The 22,472-nt window shown below is 46.5% G+C and overlaps 1 protein-coding gene across 1 annotated transcript in view; it reads left to right on the top strand.

Annotated features, from left to right (window-relative positions):
• The window catches only part of LOC143989928 (uncharacterized), a 44,413-nt gene that overhangs the window by 10,526 nt on the left and 11,415 nt on the right, over window positions 1-22,472 (top strand). The window lies entirely within an intron of this gene.

Here is a 22,472-nt window from a genome sequence, read left to right on the forward strand (position 1 = left end):
TGTGGAAAATGTCTTCTATATGAATGTTGCTGGACATCACAGCTCTCATGTGAGGAAGAAGCACACCCTGATAAACTCCATGGCTGATCTTCATCATGTAGGAAACCGTTTCAGGAGTGTGGACATTTAAAAAAAAAAAACAGTTGTCCGAAGGACCAAATCGGGGTCCCAATCTTCTTGTCTATTATGACGATCTCCTTGTCCCTCATCTACCAGAGAGCTCAGCAGAGCTGTGGGAGTTCATTGAAAACTACAAGCCGACATCAGCAAAGGACAGAACTCTGTGAATGAATGGCACGGCCGCGCTCTTTTCATAAAGTGACAGTCAGTACGGGGAACTTCTGCCCGCATTGCTGTCACACAGAGGACTCAGATAGCTGACCCGCTACAGGAGCAGAAACATGTAACCTCTTCCTGAAGGTAAACGTTTCCTTTTAACCCTTTTACTGCCAGAGCTCTTTTTTTTTTTTTTTTGCTTCACATGTTCAACCCCTTCAATACCGGACACTTTCACCCCCTTCCTGCCCAGGCCAATTTTCATCTTTCAGCGTGCTCACACTTTAAATGACAATTGTGAGGTCATGTAACACTGTACCCAAATTACATTTTTATATATTTTTTCCACACATAGAGCTTTCTTTTGAAGGTATTTGATCAACACTGGGGGTTTTATTTTTTGTGTTACAAATAAAAAAAGACAGAAAATATTGGAAAAAAAAGTTGTTCTTTTTTTTCTGTTATAAAATGTTGAAAGTAAGTAAGTTTTCTCCTTCACTGATGGGCACTGATGAGGAGGTAGTGACAAGCATACCAGTTGGGCACTCATTTACATCACTGGTAGGGCACAGGTGGCCATCACTGATGGGTAGTGATGGACGAACTTCCGACGGGACGTTTCGTGAACCACGAACATGGCCAAAAGTTCGGGCCCCATTGACTTTAATGGCAGGCGAACCTTAAAAACCTCCAGGTCATATTTTCAGCCACAAAATACTTACTAGCTGTGCACACATAGTCCCACCACATGGACACTCACATAACAAAAGTATTAAGTGAATCTGGGATCGACAACGACAAGCATTCTTTTTTTATCTGTGAAATTTTGACAAATCAGGAGCGCATGAAGGCCATGGAGGAGAGGCAAGGTCAGGGCAAGCTATGAAGGGGGTGCAGGAGATGATCAGTGCCACAGTCAAGGCAGCGCAGTCCTGTGCCAGTGTGCCAACCTGTGCTTGAGCCCCTCCCTCTGCCCGGCCCTTACCCCCACCTATGCAGGGCTCCACTGCGATGGTCCAGAGGTGCCAGTCCAGTGCTGATCCTCAGCCATGGTGCTGGCACTGCCTGCTGATTGGCTTCTCCGCTGCTATCTCCCTCACTGTCTGAAACCAGCACTGCGATAGAGACTAAGCACTGACACCAGCACCGTGATAGAGAGCACTGACACCAGAACGAGACAGAGAACACTGACATCAGCACCGTGATAGAGAGCACTGACACCAGCACAAGATAGAGAGCACTGACACCAGCACCGAGATAGAGAGCACTGACACCAGCACCGCGATAGAGAGCACTGACACCAGCACCGAGATAGAGAGCACTGACACCAGCACCGAGATAGAGAGCACTGACACCAGCACCGAGATAGAGAGCACTGACACCAGCACCGAGATAGAGAGCACTGACACCAGCACCGAGATAGAGAGCACTGACACCAGCACCGTGATAAAGAGCACTGACACCAGCACTGTGATAGAGAGCACTGAGACCACACCAGCACTGTGATAGAGAGCACCGTCACCAGCACCGTGATAGAAAGCACTGACAACAGCACCGTGATAGAGAGCACTGACACCAGCACCGAGATAGAGAGCACCGACACCAGCACCGAGATAGAGAGCACCGACACCAGCACCGTGATGGAGAGCACCGACACCAGCACCGTGATGGAGAGCACTGACACCAGCACCGTGATGGATAGCACTGACACCAGCACCGTGATAGAGAGCACTGACACCAGCACCGTGATAGAGAGCACTGACACCAGCACCATGATAGAGAGCACTTACACCAGCATCGTGATAGAGAGCACTGACACCAGCACCATGATAGAGAGCACTGACACCAGCACCGTGATAGAGAGCACTGACACCACACCAGCACCGTGATAGAGAGCACTGACACCACACCAGCACTGAGACAGAGAGCACTGACACCAGCACTGATACCAGCAACTCGCTACGGGACCCAAAAATATGACACCGCTCAACCTCTTCAAACAGGAGGGTACGGGCATATAGTACAGTGTGCTTTTTTTGTACAAGGAAGTGAGCCAAAGGTATGCATATACATGGTCTACTGGTCACATGTGTTGAATTCCTCCGAGATCCATGCCTCATTAATTTTTATAAATGTGAGGTAGTCAACACTGTCGTGAGCTAGGCGAGTGCACTTATCGGTCATGATCCCCCCTGCTGTGCTGAACGTCCTTTCGGACAGGACACTGGACGAGGGGCAAGCCAACAGTTCCATTGCAAATTGGGCAAGCTCTGGCCAGAGGTCAAGCCTGCCCACCCAGTAGTGCAGGGGTTCATCACTTCTCAGAGCGTCCACATCGGCCGTTAACCCGATGTTGTCGGACACCTGTCGGTCTAGGCATTCCCTGATGCTGGATCCGGATGAGACCTGTCGATGGGTCAGCTGAAAGAATGATCTCATATCAGAAGTCACAAACACATCTTCAAACCGCCCTCTTCTTGCAGGCGCTGTTGGCTTGGTACCCGCAACTCTTTCTCTGGGAGTGGGAATTCCTCTGCAAGCGCACGCAAAAGCAGAATGCAGCATTTCTCGAAGCAAGGCCTGGAAGTGCTCCATTCTGACATCCCTATGTTATGGTGGTAACATTTCCGCCATTGTGTGATTGTACCGGGGGTCTAAGTACATTGTCACCCAGTACTGGTCCTTGACCTTTATGTTTTTTATACGGGGGTCCCTGTTAGAACACTGGAGCATGAAGGCCCCCATTTGCACTAAACTGGAAGTGGTGTGGTGGCGTGGCTCCTGCTTATCATCCAGGATAATGTCTTCCTCCTCGTTCTCCTCTGCCCATCCACAGACAACAACAGGGATCCCAGACCTAGGTTTAAAGCATGCTCTTCTTGCTCCTCCTCTTCCGCCCCGGCACCATCCTCCTCTGACTCCTCCTCAGACTCATGTTGTTGACTTGTCTCAGATAGAGTAGGCCCCCTGGGAATTCATCCAGCATTGCGACTTCCTCATCTTCCTGCTCCTCCACGGCTTGATCAATGAGACAACGCAATGCACGCTCCATAAAGAAGGCATAAGGTACCATGTCACTGATGGCGCCATGGCTGCGACTGACCAGTTTGGTGATCTCATCAAATGGCCGCAGAAGTCTGCATGCGTCGCACATGAGCAGCCACTGGCGCGGTAAAAAAAAAAACCAGCTCCCCAGAACCTGTTCTGCCGCAGAGTTCGTACAGGTAGTTGTTAACTGCACGTTTCTGCTGGAGCAGCCTATCGAGCATATAGAAGGTTGAGTTCCTTTGCGTCAGGCAGTCGCAAATAAGACGTGTGACCGGCAGATTGTGTCGCCGCTGTCACACACCACTTTACCAACTGTCAAATTGAGCGGTGTTAGCCACTGATCTGCCTGTGAACGCAAAGCTGAAAGGAGTGCAGGGCCAGTGTGGCTCTTGGCTTCCAGGCACAACAGAGGCAGCACAGCATGGCAACGTCTCAACTGTCATGTCGAATAGGTTCTAGGTAGCTGGGGCAGCGCAGCGGAAGAGACGCTAGCAGCGTCAGCCGAGGAGGAGAGGAAGGATGGAGTAGGAGGAGAAGAAGAGGCAGGCCTGCATGCAATCCATGGCGGTAAAACCAAATCTACACGGGTGCCACGGGTTACACGCTTGATGGCCATCAGAAGGTTCACCCAGTGCGCAGTAAAAGTTCTATACCTTCCCTGCCTGTGTTTGCTAGACCACGTGTCTGTGGTCAGATGTATCTTGGCACCGACACTGTGTGCCAGAGATACATTCACTTGCCGCTGAACATGGCCATATAGCTCTGGGATGCCCTTCTGTGAAAAATACTTCCTTCCTGGGACCTTCCATTGTGGTGTTCCAATGGCCACAAATTTTCGAAAAGGCCTCCGAGTCCACCAGTCTATATGGCAGTAGTTGGCAGACTATCAGTTCTGACAAGCCAGCGGTCAACCATTGGGCAAGAGGGTTATCCGGCGTCATCATTTTTTTTACGCTCGAACATTTGGCCCACGGAAGCCTGCCTTTTTTCAGAAAAACGTGAGGACGGCATGATGGAAGGTGTGTAGGAGTGGAGGACAATTCTGAGGAGAAGGAGAAATAGAAGACGAGGCTGGACGGTGAGAGCCTGGAGTGTGACTTTGTGGGTTCCGTTGCTCCCACTGGGCTTGGTGATGGCAGCTCATGTGCCTTCTTAAGGCGGTCGTCAATAGGTGAGTGTTGGGCTTACCGCGCGACTTATGCATTGACTGCAAAGGCTGCAGATGGCAACACTATTGTCAGCAGCGGACACGTTAAAAAAAGCCCACACTGCGGAGCCATGTGCTGGTGTCCTGGTAGAGCCAGATATGACCGTACATGGTTGATGCCTCGCTCCTGATACATTAGCAGTCTGGTTTGTCCCTCCTGTGCAATCTAAGTTCCGCCTGCTTCTCCTGCCTATCTGCTGGTCCATATCTCCCTCTGAACTCCCCTCCTCTTCCTCTCTTGTGGGCACCCACGTGACATCACTAGACACGTCATCATCAACGTCACATTCCCCACCGCTATAATTAGAGATCTCGGAGTAGGCAGCAACACTGGGGACCAACCTCCTCCTTGGGCTGATCTGAGTACTGTCGTCAGACTGCTGAGTGGAGGTTGATGCTACCTCCTCTTCCTGATTCAATGCCAAGAGTGGCCGCGCATCGGAAATGTCTTTTGATGGATCAGAAAATAATTCCTGTGACTCAAGCAGAGGGTATATGGTGGTGGTGGTGTTGGTGGTAGTGTCTTTGGCGGTGCACACAGCAGAGAGTGAAGAAGAGGGTGCAGATCGAGAGGATCAGGAGGGGGCAGAAGAGTAAGGCTGAGTGAGCCACTCAACCAAGTCTGGTGCGTCCTTTGACGTAATCGAACGCACCTTCTGCAATTTGCCACTTTGGCTCAAGCCTGTTGCTCCTGCCCTACCACCTTTGCGGAAGGGCCTGCCTCTTCCTCTGCCTGTCATTTTTTAAATGATCCTGTGACAAAAGTCTCTAGAGAAGTGCAGTATACAGTATGTGGAAGAAAGTATATAACACCCCGCTTCAATCTGTCGTTTTGGGGGGCCACTGGTCTATAGACATGTGCGATTAGTTTCGTACGAATCTCAAATTCGTACGAATTTTCCTAAATTCGTACGTTCGGGAGGATTCGAAATACGAATTGCCATGCGTCTGAATTTTGTACGAAATACGAACTTTTGCTTCAACGGAATTTCGTATTTCGGTTAAAAACCAAACTTTTATCAGCATCGACTGTCATATCGAGGTATATTTTTTCCTTTAAATTCTTTTTTTTTAATAAACATTTTTTATTGCAAAATATAAGTAGACCATAAACAAGATGGCAAAAGCCTTATGTATCACAGGTTGTAAAAAAAAAATTTTTGGACATATAATAAGTGCGGACGCAGCCGCTAGGCAATAGCAAAATACTGTAAATTTGACTCATTTTACTACACTACATATAGTACAATAAAATAATATAAAGGTAAAAAGGAATGGGTGGGTTAGAGTAGCTTTGGGGAGAGCGAACTTAGAACTCTAACAAAGTGATGTATAGTCGGGGGTAGAGGGAGGGTGTCTGGAAGGGGATAGGTACATAGTTTCAGAAGAATATCTACACTCTCTGTCAGACGGTTCAGGGCTGTGGTGATACATTCCTGAATGCTTCTGTGGATTTATAATGGATCCAGCACAACCAAGTGGTTGTAAATTTCGATGGGGTGTCTTTCGTTTGATGAATAAGGTCTTCCATCTGCATTATTGCATTGATGCGGTTGAACCACTCTGTGATAAGTGGAGGATTTGGGGAGCGCCATTTAGATGGAATACATAATCTAGCGGCATTGACCATATGCATGGCCAGGGATTTGAAGTAAGATCGGTCTGAGGTGGTTGTATAGTGTAATAAAAATTGGGCAGGTGAAAAATCCAATCGGTAGGTTGTGACAGTCTCAATTATTTTATGGACTTCTAGCCAAAAAGGTTGGAGGAGTGGACATGTCCACCATATGTGGAGGAATGTCCCTATATCATTGTTGCATCTCCAGCATGTCTGGGGTTTGGAAGGGTGAATTCGATGTAGTTTATGGGGTGTATGATACCATCTCGAAACTACTTTAAAGGCATTTTCCTGTGTTTGCACATTAACCGTTCCCTTATGGACATACCTATAAATATTTTCCCAGTCAGCATCAGAGAGGTGAACATCAGTGAAGTTCAGCAGCCCATTTTTGTCTCGTTTGGAGGTCTGTTCGATCACAATCAGAGAATAACAGTGAATATGTAAACGATATCATATGGCGCTGATGTTCTCCGTTAGAGCATATAGTTTCAAACGTGGTTAAGGTTTTGGACCATTGAGTTTGGGGGTTCTGGGTGCGAAAAAAGTGGCGGAGTTGAAGGTATGTCCAGAAGGGGAAGGATGTATTAGGCATGAGTTCTCTTAGTTGTGAATGTGATAAAAGGGTATCATTGTGGAAAAAATGGTAAGCCCTCACTGTGTTTTGCGGCCAGTGTAATGTCAGGAAGGATGGGTGCATACCCGGTAAGAAGTCAGGGTTTCCCCTAAGTGGGGTCATAGGTCCCTTTATGGATGAGATTCCGTGATTAGTGCAAGCCCAACGGAAAGAATGTAAGGTCGGGTCGATTAGTGGGTGGGTTTTGTGTAGTCGTTCATGAGATTGGCTCTTGATCCATGGGAGGGATGTCAGTGGTATAGGAGAAAATAATTGTTCAAGACGAACCCAATCTTTGGATGTATCGTGAGTGTGCCAATCGATTATTCTGGTCAAATGGCAAGCAATGTTATATTTGCGAATGTCAGGGAGCTTTTTCCTTTAAGTTCATCGTAAAGAACGTTCGTACAAGTTAACGAACCTAACGACAATTCGTATTTCGTATGAATTGAAATTGAATTTCGGACACAAAATACGAAGTACGAATTAATTTTAATACGAACCATAACGGAACAGAACGAAACAAATATATTGACGGCGCCCATGTCTACTGGTCTATCACACCAGTTATAATACTTTTTTCTAATTGTGTTTGTCACTCTTTCTAATATCGCTGCAGAACCGCTCAGCAGTCACAATGATGCACAGTGGAAATGCACTATACTATGCTTTCTATATTTGAAAGTATTTTATACGTGTATTAAACCCCTATATACTGCACACCAAATAGTACACCTATGCCAGTCCTTAAAAGGACCTTTGTGGACCTAATAGTAGCTAGCTAGTAGCTAGTGAATTGCAGACTGTCCCTGCTCCAAACACCAAACTGTCCCTACACTGAGAAACAACAGCTGCATAATCGGTCAGCAGCACTGCATGCAGTGCACTATAATATGCTTTCTGTATTTGAAAGAAAGTATATTATACGTGTATTACAACCCTAAATACTGTACACCTATACCAGTCCTTAAAAGGACCTTTGTGGACCTAGTAGTAGCTAGCTAGTAGCTAGTGAATTGCAGACTGTTCCTGCTCCAAAAACCAAACTGTCCCTCCCTACACTGAGAAACAGCAGCTGCAGAATCGGTCAGAACTCAGCTCAGCAGCACAGCAGTGAAGTATAATATGCTTTTTATATTTGAAAGAAAGTATATTATACGTGTGCAACCCTATATACTGTACACCTATACCAGTCCTTAAAAGGACCTTTATGGACCTAGTAGCTAGTGAATTGCAGACTGTCCCTGCTCCAAACACCAAACTGTCCCTACACTGAGAAACGACAGCTGCATAATCGGTTAGCACTCAGCAGCACAGCAGTGAAGTATTATATGCTTTCTATATTTGAAAGAAAGTATATTATATGTGTATTACACCTATACCAGTCCTTAAAAGGACCTTTGTGGACCTAGTAGCTAGTGAATTGCAGACTGTCCCTTCTCCAAACACTAAACTGTCCCTCAGTCTCTACACTGATAAAAGACAGCTGCAGAATCGGTCAGCACTCAGCAGCACAGCAGTGAAGTATAATATGCTTTCTATATTTGAAAGAAAGTATATTATACGTGTACAACCCTATATACTGTACACCTATACCAGTCCTTAAAAGGACTTTTGTGGACCTAATAGTAATAGCTAGCTAGTGATTAGACTGACTGTCCCTGCTCCACACAGCGTCCTTTCCCTACACTGACAAAAGACAGAATTTAAAATGGCCGCCAGATCAGGTCTATTTATAAGGTAGGAGGAATGTCCAATTGTCCATGTGCTGAAATGTCTCAATTGGCTTTCCTGTACCCCATGATGGATGTGTCATCATGGGTCAAAGTTCTTCACAATGTAAACGCATAGGTCCGCCACGAGAACAGCGCCAGAAGTCCGCCAGTTTGGCGAATTGCGAACGAGCAAAATTTGCCGCGTACCGACCGCCGGGTCAACCGCAAGGCCATCTCTACTGATGGGCTTGCACTGATAATCAATGCTGAATATCAGTGCAGATCCCCCCTGTCAGGAGAGTCACTGATTGGCTCTCCTCTACTCGCGCCTTGTCGGTATGAATAAAGGAAAGTTGATAACCAGCACTTCCTGGTTACGCTGTGATGAGCTTTGATTGGACACAGCACATAGTAAAGAGCCCACATCATAGGCTTTTTACCGAGATTGGAGATGCGGTGTGTCAGAGTGACACACCACACCATCAATCGCCGCGCGCCAGAGCGGCTTATTCTTCTGGATGTCATATGACGTCCATTCAGGACAATGGTACCCCCGCCTGGCAGTCATTCTGCTATTGGTAAGGTGGGAAGGAGTTAAAAAATCATTTTAGGCCTGAAGATTATATAAAACCCCCAAAACATGATATATTTTCTGAAAGCAGACACCCTAGAGAATAAAATAGTGGTAGTTCCAATTTCTTATGTCATGATATTACCGCAAAAGTCTAAAAAACACAACATTTTTGTAAAAAGCACACTGAAGTTCGCACAAAAAGTTTGGCCTACAGTATATTTGGTTTACGGTGATGTATACAGGTGTGCTCAAAAGTTTACATACCCTGGCAGAATTTATGATTTCTTGGCCCTTTTTCAGAGAATATGAATGATAACACAAAAGCTTTTCTTTCGCTCATGGTTAGTGTTTGGCTGAAGCCATTTATTATCAATCAACTCTTTATAAATCATAATGAAAACAGAAACTACCGAAATGACCTTGATCAAAAGTTTACATACCCTGGAATGTTTGGCCTTGGTACAGACACAGAAGGTGGCACACACAGGTTAAAATGGCAATTAGAGGTTAAATGTCCCACATTTAAAGCTTTTTAAATTGCAATTAGTCTCTGTGTATAAATAGTCAATGAGTTTGTTAGCTCCCACATGGATACACTAAGCAGGCTAGACACTGAGCCATGAGCCATGAGGAGGTAGAAAAGAACAGTCAAAAGACCTGCATAACAAGGTACCATATTTATCGACGTATAACACACATTTTTTTCCCCTTAAAATCAGGAGAAAATTGTGGGAGCGTATTCCCCCGCTGATTGTGAGTGGAGGAGCAAGCGCCGCCGAAATACACATAGCCGAGTGTACCCAGCTAGGCTCGGCTGCGATCACAGTTCCGCCCTATGATGGACATAACACAGGGACTGGGTGTGACTGTGAGCGGAGCCGAGCTGAGCCTAGCCGAGTACACTCAACTATGTGTATCTCGGCAGCGCTCGGCTCCGCTCACAGTTACGTCCAGTAACTGGACTGCGAGAGGAGCCGAGATACAAAGGACTGGCTCTGTGTATCTCGGTGGTGCCATATTTAAACTGCAGTGACCCTGACAAGGTTGCAATGTCACTGGGCATGGCTGCAAATGACACTGACAAGGCTGCAAATGTCACTGGGCAAGGCTGCAAATGTCACTGGGCAAGGCTGCAAATGTCACTGGGCAAGGCTGCAAATGTCACTGGACAAGGCTGCAAATGACACTAACAAGGCTGCAAATGACACTGGACAAGGCTGCAAATGACACTGACAAGGCTGCAAATGACACTGACAAGGCTGCAAATGTCACTGGGCAAGGCTGCAAATGACACTAACAAGGCTGCAAATGTCACTGGACAAGGCTGCAAATGACACTGGACAAGGCTGCAAATGACACTGGACAAGGCTGCAAATGACACTGAGCAAGGCTGCAGATGGAAACTGATAAGGCTGCATTGATGGGCATTTAAATGTAAGTTTTTTTTCATTAACCACTTCAATACAGGGCACTTATACACCTTCCTGCCCAGGACAATGTTGAGCTTTCAGCGCTGTCGTAATTTGAATGACAATCATGCTACACTGTACCCAATCAAAATTTTTATCTTCTTGTTCCCACAAGTAGAACTTTCTTTTGGTGGTATTTGATCACCCCCGGCGGTTTTTATTTTTTGCTAAATAAAAAAAGACCGGAAACCTTGAAAAAATAAGTTTTGCTTTTGTTTCTGTTATAAAATGTTGTAAATAAGTAAGTTTTCTCTTTCACTGATGGGCACTGATAAGGCGGCACTGACATACACTCATAAGGTGGCACAGATGAGGTGGCACCAATGAGTGGGCACTGACGGGCACAGACAATGGGCACTGATATGCAGCACTGATGGGCATTGATAGGCGGCACTGGTGGGCACTCATGGGTAGCACAGGTGGGCACTGATAGGCGACACTGGGCACTGAAGGGCTGAAAAGATGGGTACTTATGGGTGGCACTGATAGGCGGCACTGCTGGTCATTGATACGTGGCACCGATGGGCACTGATACACGGCACTGATGGACATCCCTGGTGGCACTGGCAGTGGTAGGCATTGTCAGTGGGCACTGATTGGCAGCGGCCTGGGCACAGATGTGCATTTCCCTGGGGGTCTAGGGGGTGCATACCTGGTGGTCCAGTGTGGATGGCCATGCTGGTGGTCCTGGGTGGCATGATGGTGGTCCTGGGTGGGATCTGAGTTGGGGCTGCACTGATAAACAATCAGCACAGACCGCCTCTGTCAGGAGAGCCGCCGATCGTCTCTCCTCTACTCGCGCCTGTCAGACACGAGTGAGGAAAAGCCGATCACCGCTTCTTCCTATTTACATTGTGATCAGCTGTGATTGGACACAGCTGATCACGTGGTAAAGAGTCTCCGTCAGAGACTCTTTACCTAGATCGGTGTTGCGGGGTGTCAGACCGACACACCGCAACAACGATCGCCCCTGGGGGTGCGCAGCGGCTTAATATCCTGAGGACGTCATATGACGGCCAGTCAGGGTATTGAAACCACTTTGCTGCTGTCATTCTGCTATGTGGCGGGCGGCAAGTGGTTAAAACATTTTTTTCCTTAAAATTCCCTCCTAAACTTGGGGTACGTGTTATACGCCGATAAATACGGTAATTCAACTTTACAAAGATGGAAAAGGATATGAAAAAGTATACAGAGCCTTGAATATGCCAGTCAGTACTGTTCAGTCACTTAATAAGAAGTGAAAAATTTGGGGATCTCTTGATACCAAGCCAAGGTCAGGTAGATCAAGAAAGATTTCAGCCACAACTGCCACAGGAACTGTTCGGGATACAAAGAAAAACCCCACAGGTAACCCTAAGAGATATACAGGCTGCTCTGGAAAAAGATGGTGTGGTTGTTTTTAAGGCGCACAATACGATGATACTTGAACAAAAAATAGCTACATGTTCAAGTTGCCAGAAAGACGCCTCTACTGCACGAGTTCCACAAAAAAGCCCGGTTACAATATGCCCAACAACACCTTGACGTGCCTCATTGGCTTTCTTGTGGCATTGGTACAGTAAAGGCTTCCTTCTGGCAGCTCAACCATGCAGCTATTTTTTGTTCAAATATCGTTGAATTGTGCTCCTTTAAAAACAACCGTGCCGTCTTTTTGGAGAGCAACCCGTATTTCTCCTGCGGTTGCCAGTGTTTTTTTTTTGTATCCTGAGCAATTCTTCCGCCATTGTAATATGAAGGAGAAGGGATCTCACTGCTCCAGGAGCACACATGCAGGCTGTAAACTGTCTCTTCAGCTGGGAAGCCACAGGTTCTGGCTATTACCACTAGCAACAGACTAAAAACAAGCTCTGGACTGCCACACTCTTCACAAGACCACTTTCTTTTATTGGAAAATCACATCACAGCTCAAACACAGTGAACAAGGAAAAATTGCTAAGCAATAGCAATTTTTCCTTGTTCGCTGTGTTTGTTGAGCTGTGATGTGATTTTCCAATAAAAGAAAGTGGTCTTGTGAAGAGTGCGGCAGTCCAGAGCTTGTTTTTCATCAATTCTTCCACCAGTCGTGGCTGCAATCTTTCTTGGTCTACCTGACACCGGCTTGGTATCAAAAGAGCCCCTAATTTTCCACTTCTTAATAAGTAATTGAACAGTACTGACTGGCATATTTAAGGCTTTGGATATCTTTTTATATCCTTTTTCATCTTTGTAAAGTTTCATTACCTTGTTACGCAGGTATTTTGACTGTTCTTTTCTACCTCCCCATGGCTCAGTGTCTAGCCTGCTTAGTGTATCCATGTGAGAGCTAACAAACTCATTAACTATTTATACACAGACACTAAAGCCCCATACACACTATCAGATTTACTGCTGATTTTTTTTCCTTCAGATTTACCAAAACCATATAATATGACCTCAAACATTAGGAGTTACAATGTGTATGTAATCAGGCAAGCCCTTGCACTACATGGTTTTGGTAAATCTGAAGACAAAAATCAGCAGAAAATCTAATAGTGTGTATGGGGCTTAATTGTGATTTAAAAAGCCACAAATGTGCAAAATTAACCTTTAATTGTGTGGCACCTTCTGTGTCTGTACCAAGGCCAAACATTCCAGGGTATGGAAACTTTTGATCAGGGCCATTTAGGTAGTTTCCGTTGTCATGATTTACAAAGAGTAAACACAGTTGATTGATAATAAATGGCTTCAGCCAAAAACTTACCATGGGTAAAAGAAATGTTTCTGTGTTATCATTCATATTCTCTGAAAAATGGCCAAGAAATCATAAATTCTGCCAGGGTATGTAAACTTATGAGCACAACTGTATATGGTAGTTGCACTCGCTGCTGTTGCTAGGATTTTTAATTCACTTTGTTTGTCCTTTTTAACTTTTCTGTGTTTTGTACAAATAAAAATATATTCTTTAAGATGACTTGGTGTGTTGTGGCGCCTATAAAGTCCTGAGGGAGAAGAGAAACATTGAAATACTAGTCAGTACCAGTTTGCAAAAGTGTATTTGCTTTGGAAGAATAAATCACTCATAAAGTTAGGTGTCCTGCGTGTGTGGATGTTGTTGCATTATGTAGAACTATTAGAATAGTTTTTGCATTTTAGATTGGGGCGCCTCAAGATTGTCCATAATTTTTGAGGTCTCCTCAAGACTGTCCATAATTTTGGAGGGTGCCTCAAGACTGTCCATAATTTTGGAGGGCGCCTCAAGACTGTCCATAATTTTGGAGGAAGCTTCAAGACTGTCCATAATTTTGGAGGGCGCCTCAAGACTATCCATAATTTTGGAGGACGCCTTAAGACTTTCCATAATTTTGGAAGGCGCCTCAAGAATGTCCATAATTTTGGAGGGCGCTTTAAGACTGTCCATCATAATTTTGGAGGGCGCCTCAAGACTGTTCGTAATTTTGGAGGGCGCTTCAAGACTGTCCATAATTTTGGAGGACGCCTCAAAACTGTCCATAATTTTGGAGGGTGCCTCAAGACTGTTCATAATTTTAGAGGGCGCCTCAAGACTGTCCATAATTTTGGAGGACGCTTCAAGACTGTCCATAATTTTGGAGGACGCCTCAAAACTGTCCATAATTTTGGAGGGTGCCTCAAGACTGTTCATAATTTTGGAGGGCGCCTCAAGACTGTCCATAATTTTGGAGGACGCCTCAAGACTGTCCATAATTTTGGAGGGTGCCTCAAGACTGTTCATAATTTTGGAGGGTGCCTCAAGACTGTCCATAATTTTGGAGGGCGCCTCAAGACTGTCCATAATTTTGGAGGACGCCTCAAGACTGTCCATAATTTTGGAAGGCGCCTCAAGAATGCCTATCATTTTGGAGGGCGCTTCAAGACTGTCCATAATTTTGGAGGACGCCTCAAGACTGTCCATAATTTTGGAGGACGCCTCAAGACTGTCCATAATTTTGGAGGGTGCCTCAAGACTGTCCATAATTTTGAAGGGCGCCTCAAGACTGTCCATAATTTTGGAGGGTGCCTCAAGACTGTCCATAATTTTGGAGGACGCCTCAAGACTGTCCATAATTTTGGAAGGCGCCTCAAGAATGTCTATCATTTTGGAGGGCGCTTCAAGACTGTCCATAATTTTGGAGGGCGCCTCAAGACTGTTCATAATTTTGGAGGGCGCTTCAAGACTGTCCAAAATTTTGGAGGATGCCTCAAGACTATCCATCATTTTGGAGGGCGCCTCAAAACTGTCCATAATTTTGGAGGGCGCCTCAAGACTGTCCATAATTTTGGAGGGCGCCTCAAGATTGTCCATAATTTTGGAGGACGCCTCAAGACTGTCCTTAATTTTGGAGGACGCCTCAAGACTGTCCATAATTTTAGAGGGCGCCTCAAGATTGTCCATAATTTTGGAGGGCGCCTTGACTGGAAAAATGTTGAGAAACACTGACATAGATGACAAAGTCCCCTGATTTTTTTGTGACAGGTTCTCTTTAATGAGACATCCAGGGTCTAAAAGACCCTCAATGTCCCCCCTGTGCTCCACTGAATGTAATGTAATACAGATCACACTGCATTATATTCTTTCCTGGTCTTTATAGCTGGGAAACTGTCGGAGACCCGGAAGTGATGTCATATATGTTACTTCCGGGTCAGGAACAAGAAGGGGAGAAGAGCAGATGTGTGTCCTCTCTCCTCCCTCCCCTCTACCCAGTGGCATAGCTAGCACATTTTTTTTGCACCCCTCCCCCAAGAAAAATGTGGCAATATAGTGGCACTGTGGCAAAACTGTGGATGTGGTCAGATTGCACCAACAGTGGGAGGGGCTTAAAGGGCCATATGCAGACAGTACAAACCTCAGTACACTCATTTTTAATAAAATAAAACATTTCTTTCTATTGCATATCCTTTACTACACACAGTTACCCTTAAAGTGCTATTAAAGTCTTGTTTTTTTTTTTAAATAATGAACATGTCATACTTACCTGCTCTGTGTGGTTTTGCACAGAGCAGCCCAGATCCTCCTCTTCTTGGGTCCCTCGCCGGTACCGCTGGCCCCTCCCTCCTGCTGGGTGCTCCCACAGTAAGCAGTTTGCAGGGAGCACCCAATCAGGCGTGCTCCCAAGTTGTGGCTCTGTGTCCATTCACACCCGGAGCCATGACTCAGCCCCGCCAACCCCATCTCCTGATTGGCTCACTAGCTGTGATTGACAGCAACGGGAGCCAATCAGGAGTGTGACTACTGTGCGTTCGGATACATGCATCCTTTCCTGTCTGCATGTCAAATTTTGACATTTGGCTATGTCTATGCAGCTTCTGCGTCCCAATTGACTTTGACTGGACTGCCTGCACAGAGATGAACAGAACAACATGTATCCCCACACAAACACCATTAGACATTTTCAAAAAACATTATCAAAAAATATGGGGATTTGGTCACACCATATTGCTAGACGGTGCTTAAGCCCACTTACTGCGACAAAGTACCCCATAATTAGTGGATCCTACACCATGCATAGACTAGGAGATCCTGCTTCTCTGAACCATGGGAGCTAAACTCCTCTATATGGGAGAACATGAGGTCTCCACCATGACACAGGTGGTCACTAATGAGAGATACTTACTGAGGGAGGGGGGTACTTTGTCGCAGTAAGTGGGCTTAAGCACGTATAGCAATATGGTGTGACCAAATCCCCATATTTTTTGATAATGTTTTTTGAAAATGTCTAGGTGTTTTTAAAAAGCCTTGCTGGAGGTAAATGTTGTTAGTTTTGCATGTGTGCGCTGTAATATTTTTGTTCTGTTGTATGGTCTTTAGGCAGCACCATCTTTATGCATTTTTTTAGGGTGTGCCCCCCAAAGATTTTGTTTGTGTAATTGTCATGTGGGCCAGATAGCAGGAAAGAGGAGATGTCGAGTAATTAAAAGAGAAGTATGGGAATTTTATTTTTGAATCATACTTACCTGGATGGATTCTGCATCTGTCCCCCACCGGCTCTAAGGCTGAGAACCGAGTAATCAAACACTGCTGATCGCTCCGTTCTCACAGCTTCCTGAGCTGAAAGTTGGGGGTTGTCTGTCTCTTGCTCTCTGCTCTGCCCCTCCACCCGCTCACTGAAATACTGGGCTGTGGAGGGGATGGGACGTCTGTCTGAGAGGCTGAGCCGGGTGCCAATTCAGGCATATGAATGGATCCAGACTATATGATTGCAATCTTTCCCCAGCCTGGACCGGCTCTGTGATGTCAGCTGACAGTGGGCTTCAGTCTGCACTAGAGCTGCCACGACGAGTCGACGTAATCGATTACATCGACTACAAAAATACGTTGACGTGCGTGCAGGGCGTCGATGCGTCACAGTGCTTAGTATCTACCGCTGTCCTCCGTGCTGCCATCCCCCTCTCTTCTCCTCCTCCGTGCCGCCGTCCCCCTCTCTTCTCCCCCTCCGTGCCGCCGTCCCCCTCTCTTCTCCCCCTCCGTGCCGCCGTCCCTAGGGGTGCAACGGATCGTCACCGATCCGTGATCCGAACGGGTCTCCCCGCTCGGATCGGCACATGCCGCGATCCGTGGAACGATCCGCGGTCTCAGCCTTAGGAGAGGCCGTGGCTTCGGCCTAGCTCCAAAGCGGCGGTCATGTTTCTACACCCAGGCGTTTACAATGTGATCACTCCGACGGAGCGATCACTTGTAAACAAACCGGCGTCATGTTTTTCTCTCCCCTCTCTGTACTGATCTGTGCAGTGGAGGGGAGAGGTCGGATGGAAGCAGCCATCCCTCCATAGCCAGCCCGATACTCTGCCAGCCCGATACTCTGCCAGCCCAATACTCTGCAATACAATACTCTGAAATACAATACTCTCAAGGTTATCCAAAGGATTAATTAGCTAATCAAAAAAAAAACACTAGATTCATTAAAAAATAATCGGATAGTCGTTGACTAATCGAAAAAATTGTCGATAGATTAGTTCACAGACAAATTAATCGTTAGTTGCAGCTCTAGTCTGGAAATGGTTCACAGGAGTGCAACACAAGCCTCCAGGACCAGGCTGGCTCTTCATCAGCCCAGGCTTTAGATCCAGGCTTTCACCCTGAAGCTGACAGGTCCTTCAGGCACCCTCTTTCCTAGTTCAGAGGGCCTCCACGATCCCCCTCTCATAGTCCAGGGCCTTCAGACACCTGCTGCCCTAGTCTAGGACCTGCAGACACCCCCTCTCCTAATCTGAATAGGGGGTGGAAGGGAGATACTCTGGATACTCTTTGTTTATAGCGCAAAAAATAAAAAAACGCAGATGTGATTAAATACCACCAAAAGAAAGCTCTATTTGTGGGGAAAAAAGGACGTAAATTTTGTTTGGGTACAACGTCGCATGACCACGCAATTGTCAGTTAAAGCGACGCAGTGCCGAATCGCAAAAAGTGCTCCGGTCAGGAAGGTGGTAAAATCTGAAGTGGTTAATGAAAGATTACGTATAAATAAATCTATTTATGTCTAAAATAATATCAAAGACATTGAAGTGATAGGTGGGTGAAAAGGAGAGACCCCGAGACAATAAAGAGACCTCATACTCAGATAACTGTATATCTATCAAATTCACAACTGTGGAGGTACAGGACACATCAGAGTCTATTTTCTGTTCCTCTGTGGATATTTTCTGTTCGAGGGACCTGCATCTTCTTCCTCCTCCTCGTTGTTTGCCTCTCCTGTGACATTTCTTTTGTTTCTTTCTTTCTTCTTCTTTGGTAATCTGTAATAAGATAGTGGAGTGGCGTTTTTTTGTCTGTGTATCATTGTTGTTTGCACGGGGAAAGACTGTTCCTGCTGTTTGTCTGAAAGAGAAGGAAGTGTGAGGGGTATTTATATTTCTATCCCCCTTGGCGGGAGTGGAGATGACCCATCTATAAGGATATACAGTACATACACACACAGCACAAGGCCGTGTTCACACTATGAGATGTTTCTGCAGTTCCTCTGAGCTCCACAAGGTGGTGATCTCACCTCAACCCAGACAGGAAGTCTCTATGGAAAACAGACAGGAAGTGATGTCAGTTACAAACAGGACGTTCCATAGAAAGTAGAGAGCAGACGTTGCTGGATCTTGCTGCAGAGGAGGTAATATGTAGATTAACCCCTTCAGAGGGATCAGTTGATGATGAATATATCTTCCTCCCAAATCTGGCCATACATGGTTCAGTTTTATCGTTCATCCAGCGGGATGAGAGGAAAAAACGGAAGTGATTCCCCAATCCACACATTGGAGGGGGATGGGGGAATCCTCCCCGCTGTACTATTGTATTCTGACAATGGGGGGCGCTCCGTCGCTCTCAGAATACACAGATCAGTGATGAAGCTATTGGCTGCAGCCGCTGATGGAGTGACTTGTATCCGGCAGTGACCACACATGGATGGAAATGTGACCGATCCCTGCTGAACCAGCTGAATTTCCATGTCTCTATGGTCACCTTAAGTCAGGGCACAACAAATCCCAGGTCACCATGGTGACTAGAAATGGTGTCCTGGCCCCTGGGCTCTTGTCAGCCCATTCTCACTGTTGGTCTGAATAATGTTTCTGCCTGAAACCCGGACACATTATTCAGACAGGAATGTGGCTCGGAGCAGGGCCAGGCGGGAGGGTGAGGGGAGGAGGAGATGATGGCACCCGACCTGTGAAGTCAGGGGTGGACTGGACAGGACAGCGGCATGAGAGGACTCATCTCACTGAGCTCCCGCTGCCGATCTTTCTCCTTTCCGCGGCCGCATTACTGTCACCATCGGCTCCTGCTTCCGCCCACAGCTGCCTGTGTCCCTGCAGAGCCCTCCGGCAGAACAGAGAGGAAGGAGCGGGACCGAATCTCCAACATGGCGCCACCTCGGCACTGCCACAAAGATCCCCACAAGGTGCTGAGAAACAGGACTACAGAGTCCTTACAGGAGGAACCAGAACAAGCCTGCAAAGCAGCCAGCTAAGAGACCAGCCAGGGAGGGACATGCTGCTTTATGTACACAAGATGTCCTCTCCATCCACTCTGCTCTCACACACTGCTGGGGGGAGATGTACAGGACATGCAGGAGGACACAGGGGGAGGGGTGATTGGATTACTGGCCTGCATTCTATACCCTTCTCCTGTGTTCTGCACCTTTCTCTTTCACCCCATATCCTGCGTTCTGCACCCCATGTTATGCACGCTTTGTCCTATATTCTGTACCACATGTCCTGCATTCTGATCACTGTACCCTTCCCCTGTACCCCATGTCCTGCAGTGACCTACACCCTTCTCTGGTACCCTCTACCCCATGTCATGTGTTCTGCCCCTTGCATCACATGTCCTACACCCTTCTCCTGCACCTTGCACCCCATGTTTTACATTCTACACCCTGCACCCTTCTCCTGCATCCCATGTTCTGCAGTGACCTACATTGCAGTGACTCCATTACCCTGCACCCCATGTCCTGCATTAAGCACCCTGAACCACATGTCATGCACCTATCTCCTGCACCTTGCACTCCATGTCCTGCATTCTGAACCCGGCTCCAGTGTCTGGATGGTGACTGTATCATTGTGTGTGTCAGGTTCCTATAAGGTGTCAGGATGTCTCTGTCTATTTCTCCATGGAGGAGTGGGAGTATTTAGAAGGACACAAGGATCTCTACAAGGACGTCATGATGGACAATCAGCCGCCCCTCACATCACCGGGTAAGAGGAGACTTTATTGTAAAGGAGAGAGCAGTACGGAGGCTCCACCTAGATCCCCCATCATCTGATAAACACATAGAAACAATGTATTCAGTCAGTGTGTGTGTTTCCTACAGATGGATCCAGTAATGGGAACCCACCAGAGAGATCCCCCCGTCCTCTGTATTCCCGGGATTCCACACAGGAAGGTCACACCATCCCCCACCATCATCAGGTAGATGAGGAACAATCACTGATAGTATCATTAGGATCTGTACATTATCTGCATTGTTACCATTGATGTAATTTTTATTATATATTCAGAGTGGAAACCTGAGAGATTCTAAAGTTGAAGTTAAAGAAGAGATAAAAGAGGAGGATGATGAGGATGGGGTGATGGCAGGAACAGAGTTTCTAAAAATATGCAAAGATCTGTACCAGGACACCATGGTGGAGTCATCCAGCTACAGAAACCCACCAGAGAGATGTCCCCGTCCTCTGTATTCCCGGGATTCCACACAGGAAGATCACACCATCCCCCACCATCATCAGGTAGATAATTGAGAATTATTGATAGTTATGATTTATATATAGCATATTCGTTACAATGACTGTTCTATTATATATTCAGAGTGGAAACCTCGAGGATTATAATATTGTTGTTAAAGAAGAGTATAAAGAGGAGGATGAGGAGTATGGAGTGATGGAGGAGTTTTCAGAAGGACACAAGGATATGATGGAGCCACCAAATACCAGGAACCCACCAGAGAGATGTCCCCGTCCTCTGTATTCCCGGGATTCCACACAGGAAGATCACACCATCCCCCACTGTTACAAGGTTGGTGGGACGGAGCATCTAGAACATTGGATTTTTTTATGTGACTTTATAATTTTCGGATGATATTCTCTCTCATTTTCTTGATTTAGAGTGGAGATCCAATCGATATAGAATTTGAGGTGAAATCAGAAGAAGAAGAGAGGTATGTGAGGGATGACCAGCAGTCTATGGAGGAGGATGGAATAATGGGGACATTTATAGAGGAGGACACTCCTACAGAGATCAGCACAGGTGGGTCATTAACACTAAATACATCCCTCCACCCATACTGCTCACTGATTGGTCCAGAGTAGGGCGGGGACTGGGTGAAATCAGCCTGTAATACCCTGGTCACTTTCCTGAGCTGTGTTCCCCATCCTGTATTTCTCTCCGATAATCTTCCTTCTCTGTGCTGCAGACACAATTTATGTATCTAGACTGGATTTATGGAGATTCTGGGGTTCAGCTGGAAGAAATGTTGATTTTTCCATAGTTGTTGCTCAACCTAGGCACCTGGGGTATGTACTTTAATTCCTCTGTCCATACCTGGGTCTAGGAAGATCTCTGACAGAACAATTCTTCAAGGATTACTTGCCGGGTGGCGGGATATGTCCAGGGCTGCTGATAAGCCAGTAAAACTGTCCCTGTTGTACCGGGCTTGGGCAATCTGGACAGGGAATGAAAGAATGCATGATTTAAAAAAAAAGTATCTCTGCCAGCACCCCCCTCGGCTCCGCTCTGACTTATCTGAGGGTTTTTTCTACTTTTTGGGTAACTCCGTACTGATGTTCTTGTGGGTGTGTGGGAGGGACTATTTCTTCTATTTTGGGCGCGTGTCACTTCTGTGCCCGCTCCGCATGCTGGCTCAAGTCCCGGCCTGCATATTGCCTTCCCTGGCGGAGTGATTCATCTCCCTCTGGTCATGGCTTTCTGCTCTGTTCTCCACTCGGCCTGAGACAGTGAGACTGGAGAAGTAGGGAGGCGAACGGCAGCGGCAGAGAAAGTGGGTGACGTTTGAAATTGTGACTGACTCCAGGCAGCAGCAGGATCAGAGATGAAGTGGCTCGTGGGGCTAAAACAGATGTGTGCTTGCTTGGGGGTGATTCAAGATCTACTATATGATGATTACGCATCGTATCTGTCTGCAGCATCTACACATTATGGCATTGGCAGCATGGGTGGGGTGGCACTCTTGTCTCTGCAGGCAGCACAAGCGTTATGGCACTGGCAGCATGGGTGGCACTGTCTGCAGCACATTATGGCATTGGCATGTCCTGTTGTCAAGTTGCTGATCACAACCATTACTAGTAAAAATAAATAAAAAATACATAAATACATTCCATATAACTTGCACTTCATTTCAAGGTGGGGGCTGGGGTGGGGCTGAAGGGGGCCCCATCAGGTAGGCTGTACAGCGCCCCATGATTTCTATCAGCGGTCCTGGATATGTCTGTATAGTGTCAGACCCAAGTCACTGAGTGCAGTCTCAGGAGATGGGA

Source organism: Lithobates pipiens, unplaced genomic scaffold, assembly GCF_037356315.1.
Source record: "Lithobates pipiens isolate NorthernLeopardFrog02 unplaced genomic scaffold, aLitPip1_a1.2 Scaffold_18, whole genome shotgun sequence".
Lineage (NCBI taxonomy): Eukaryota > Metazoa > Chordata > Amphibia > Anura > Ranidae > Lithobates > Lithobates pipiens.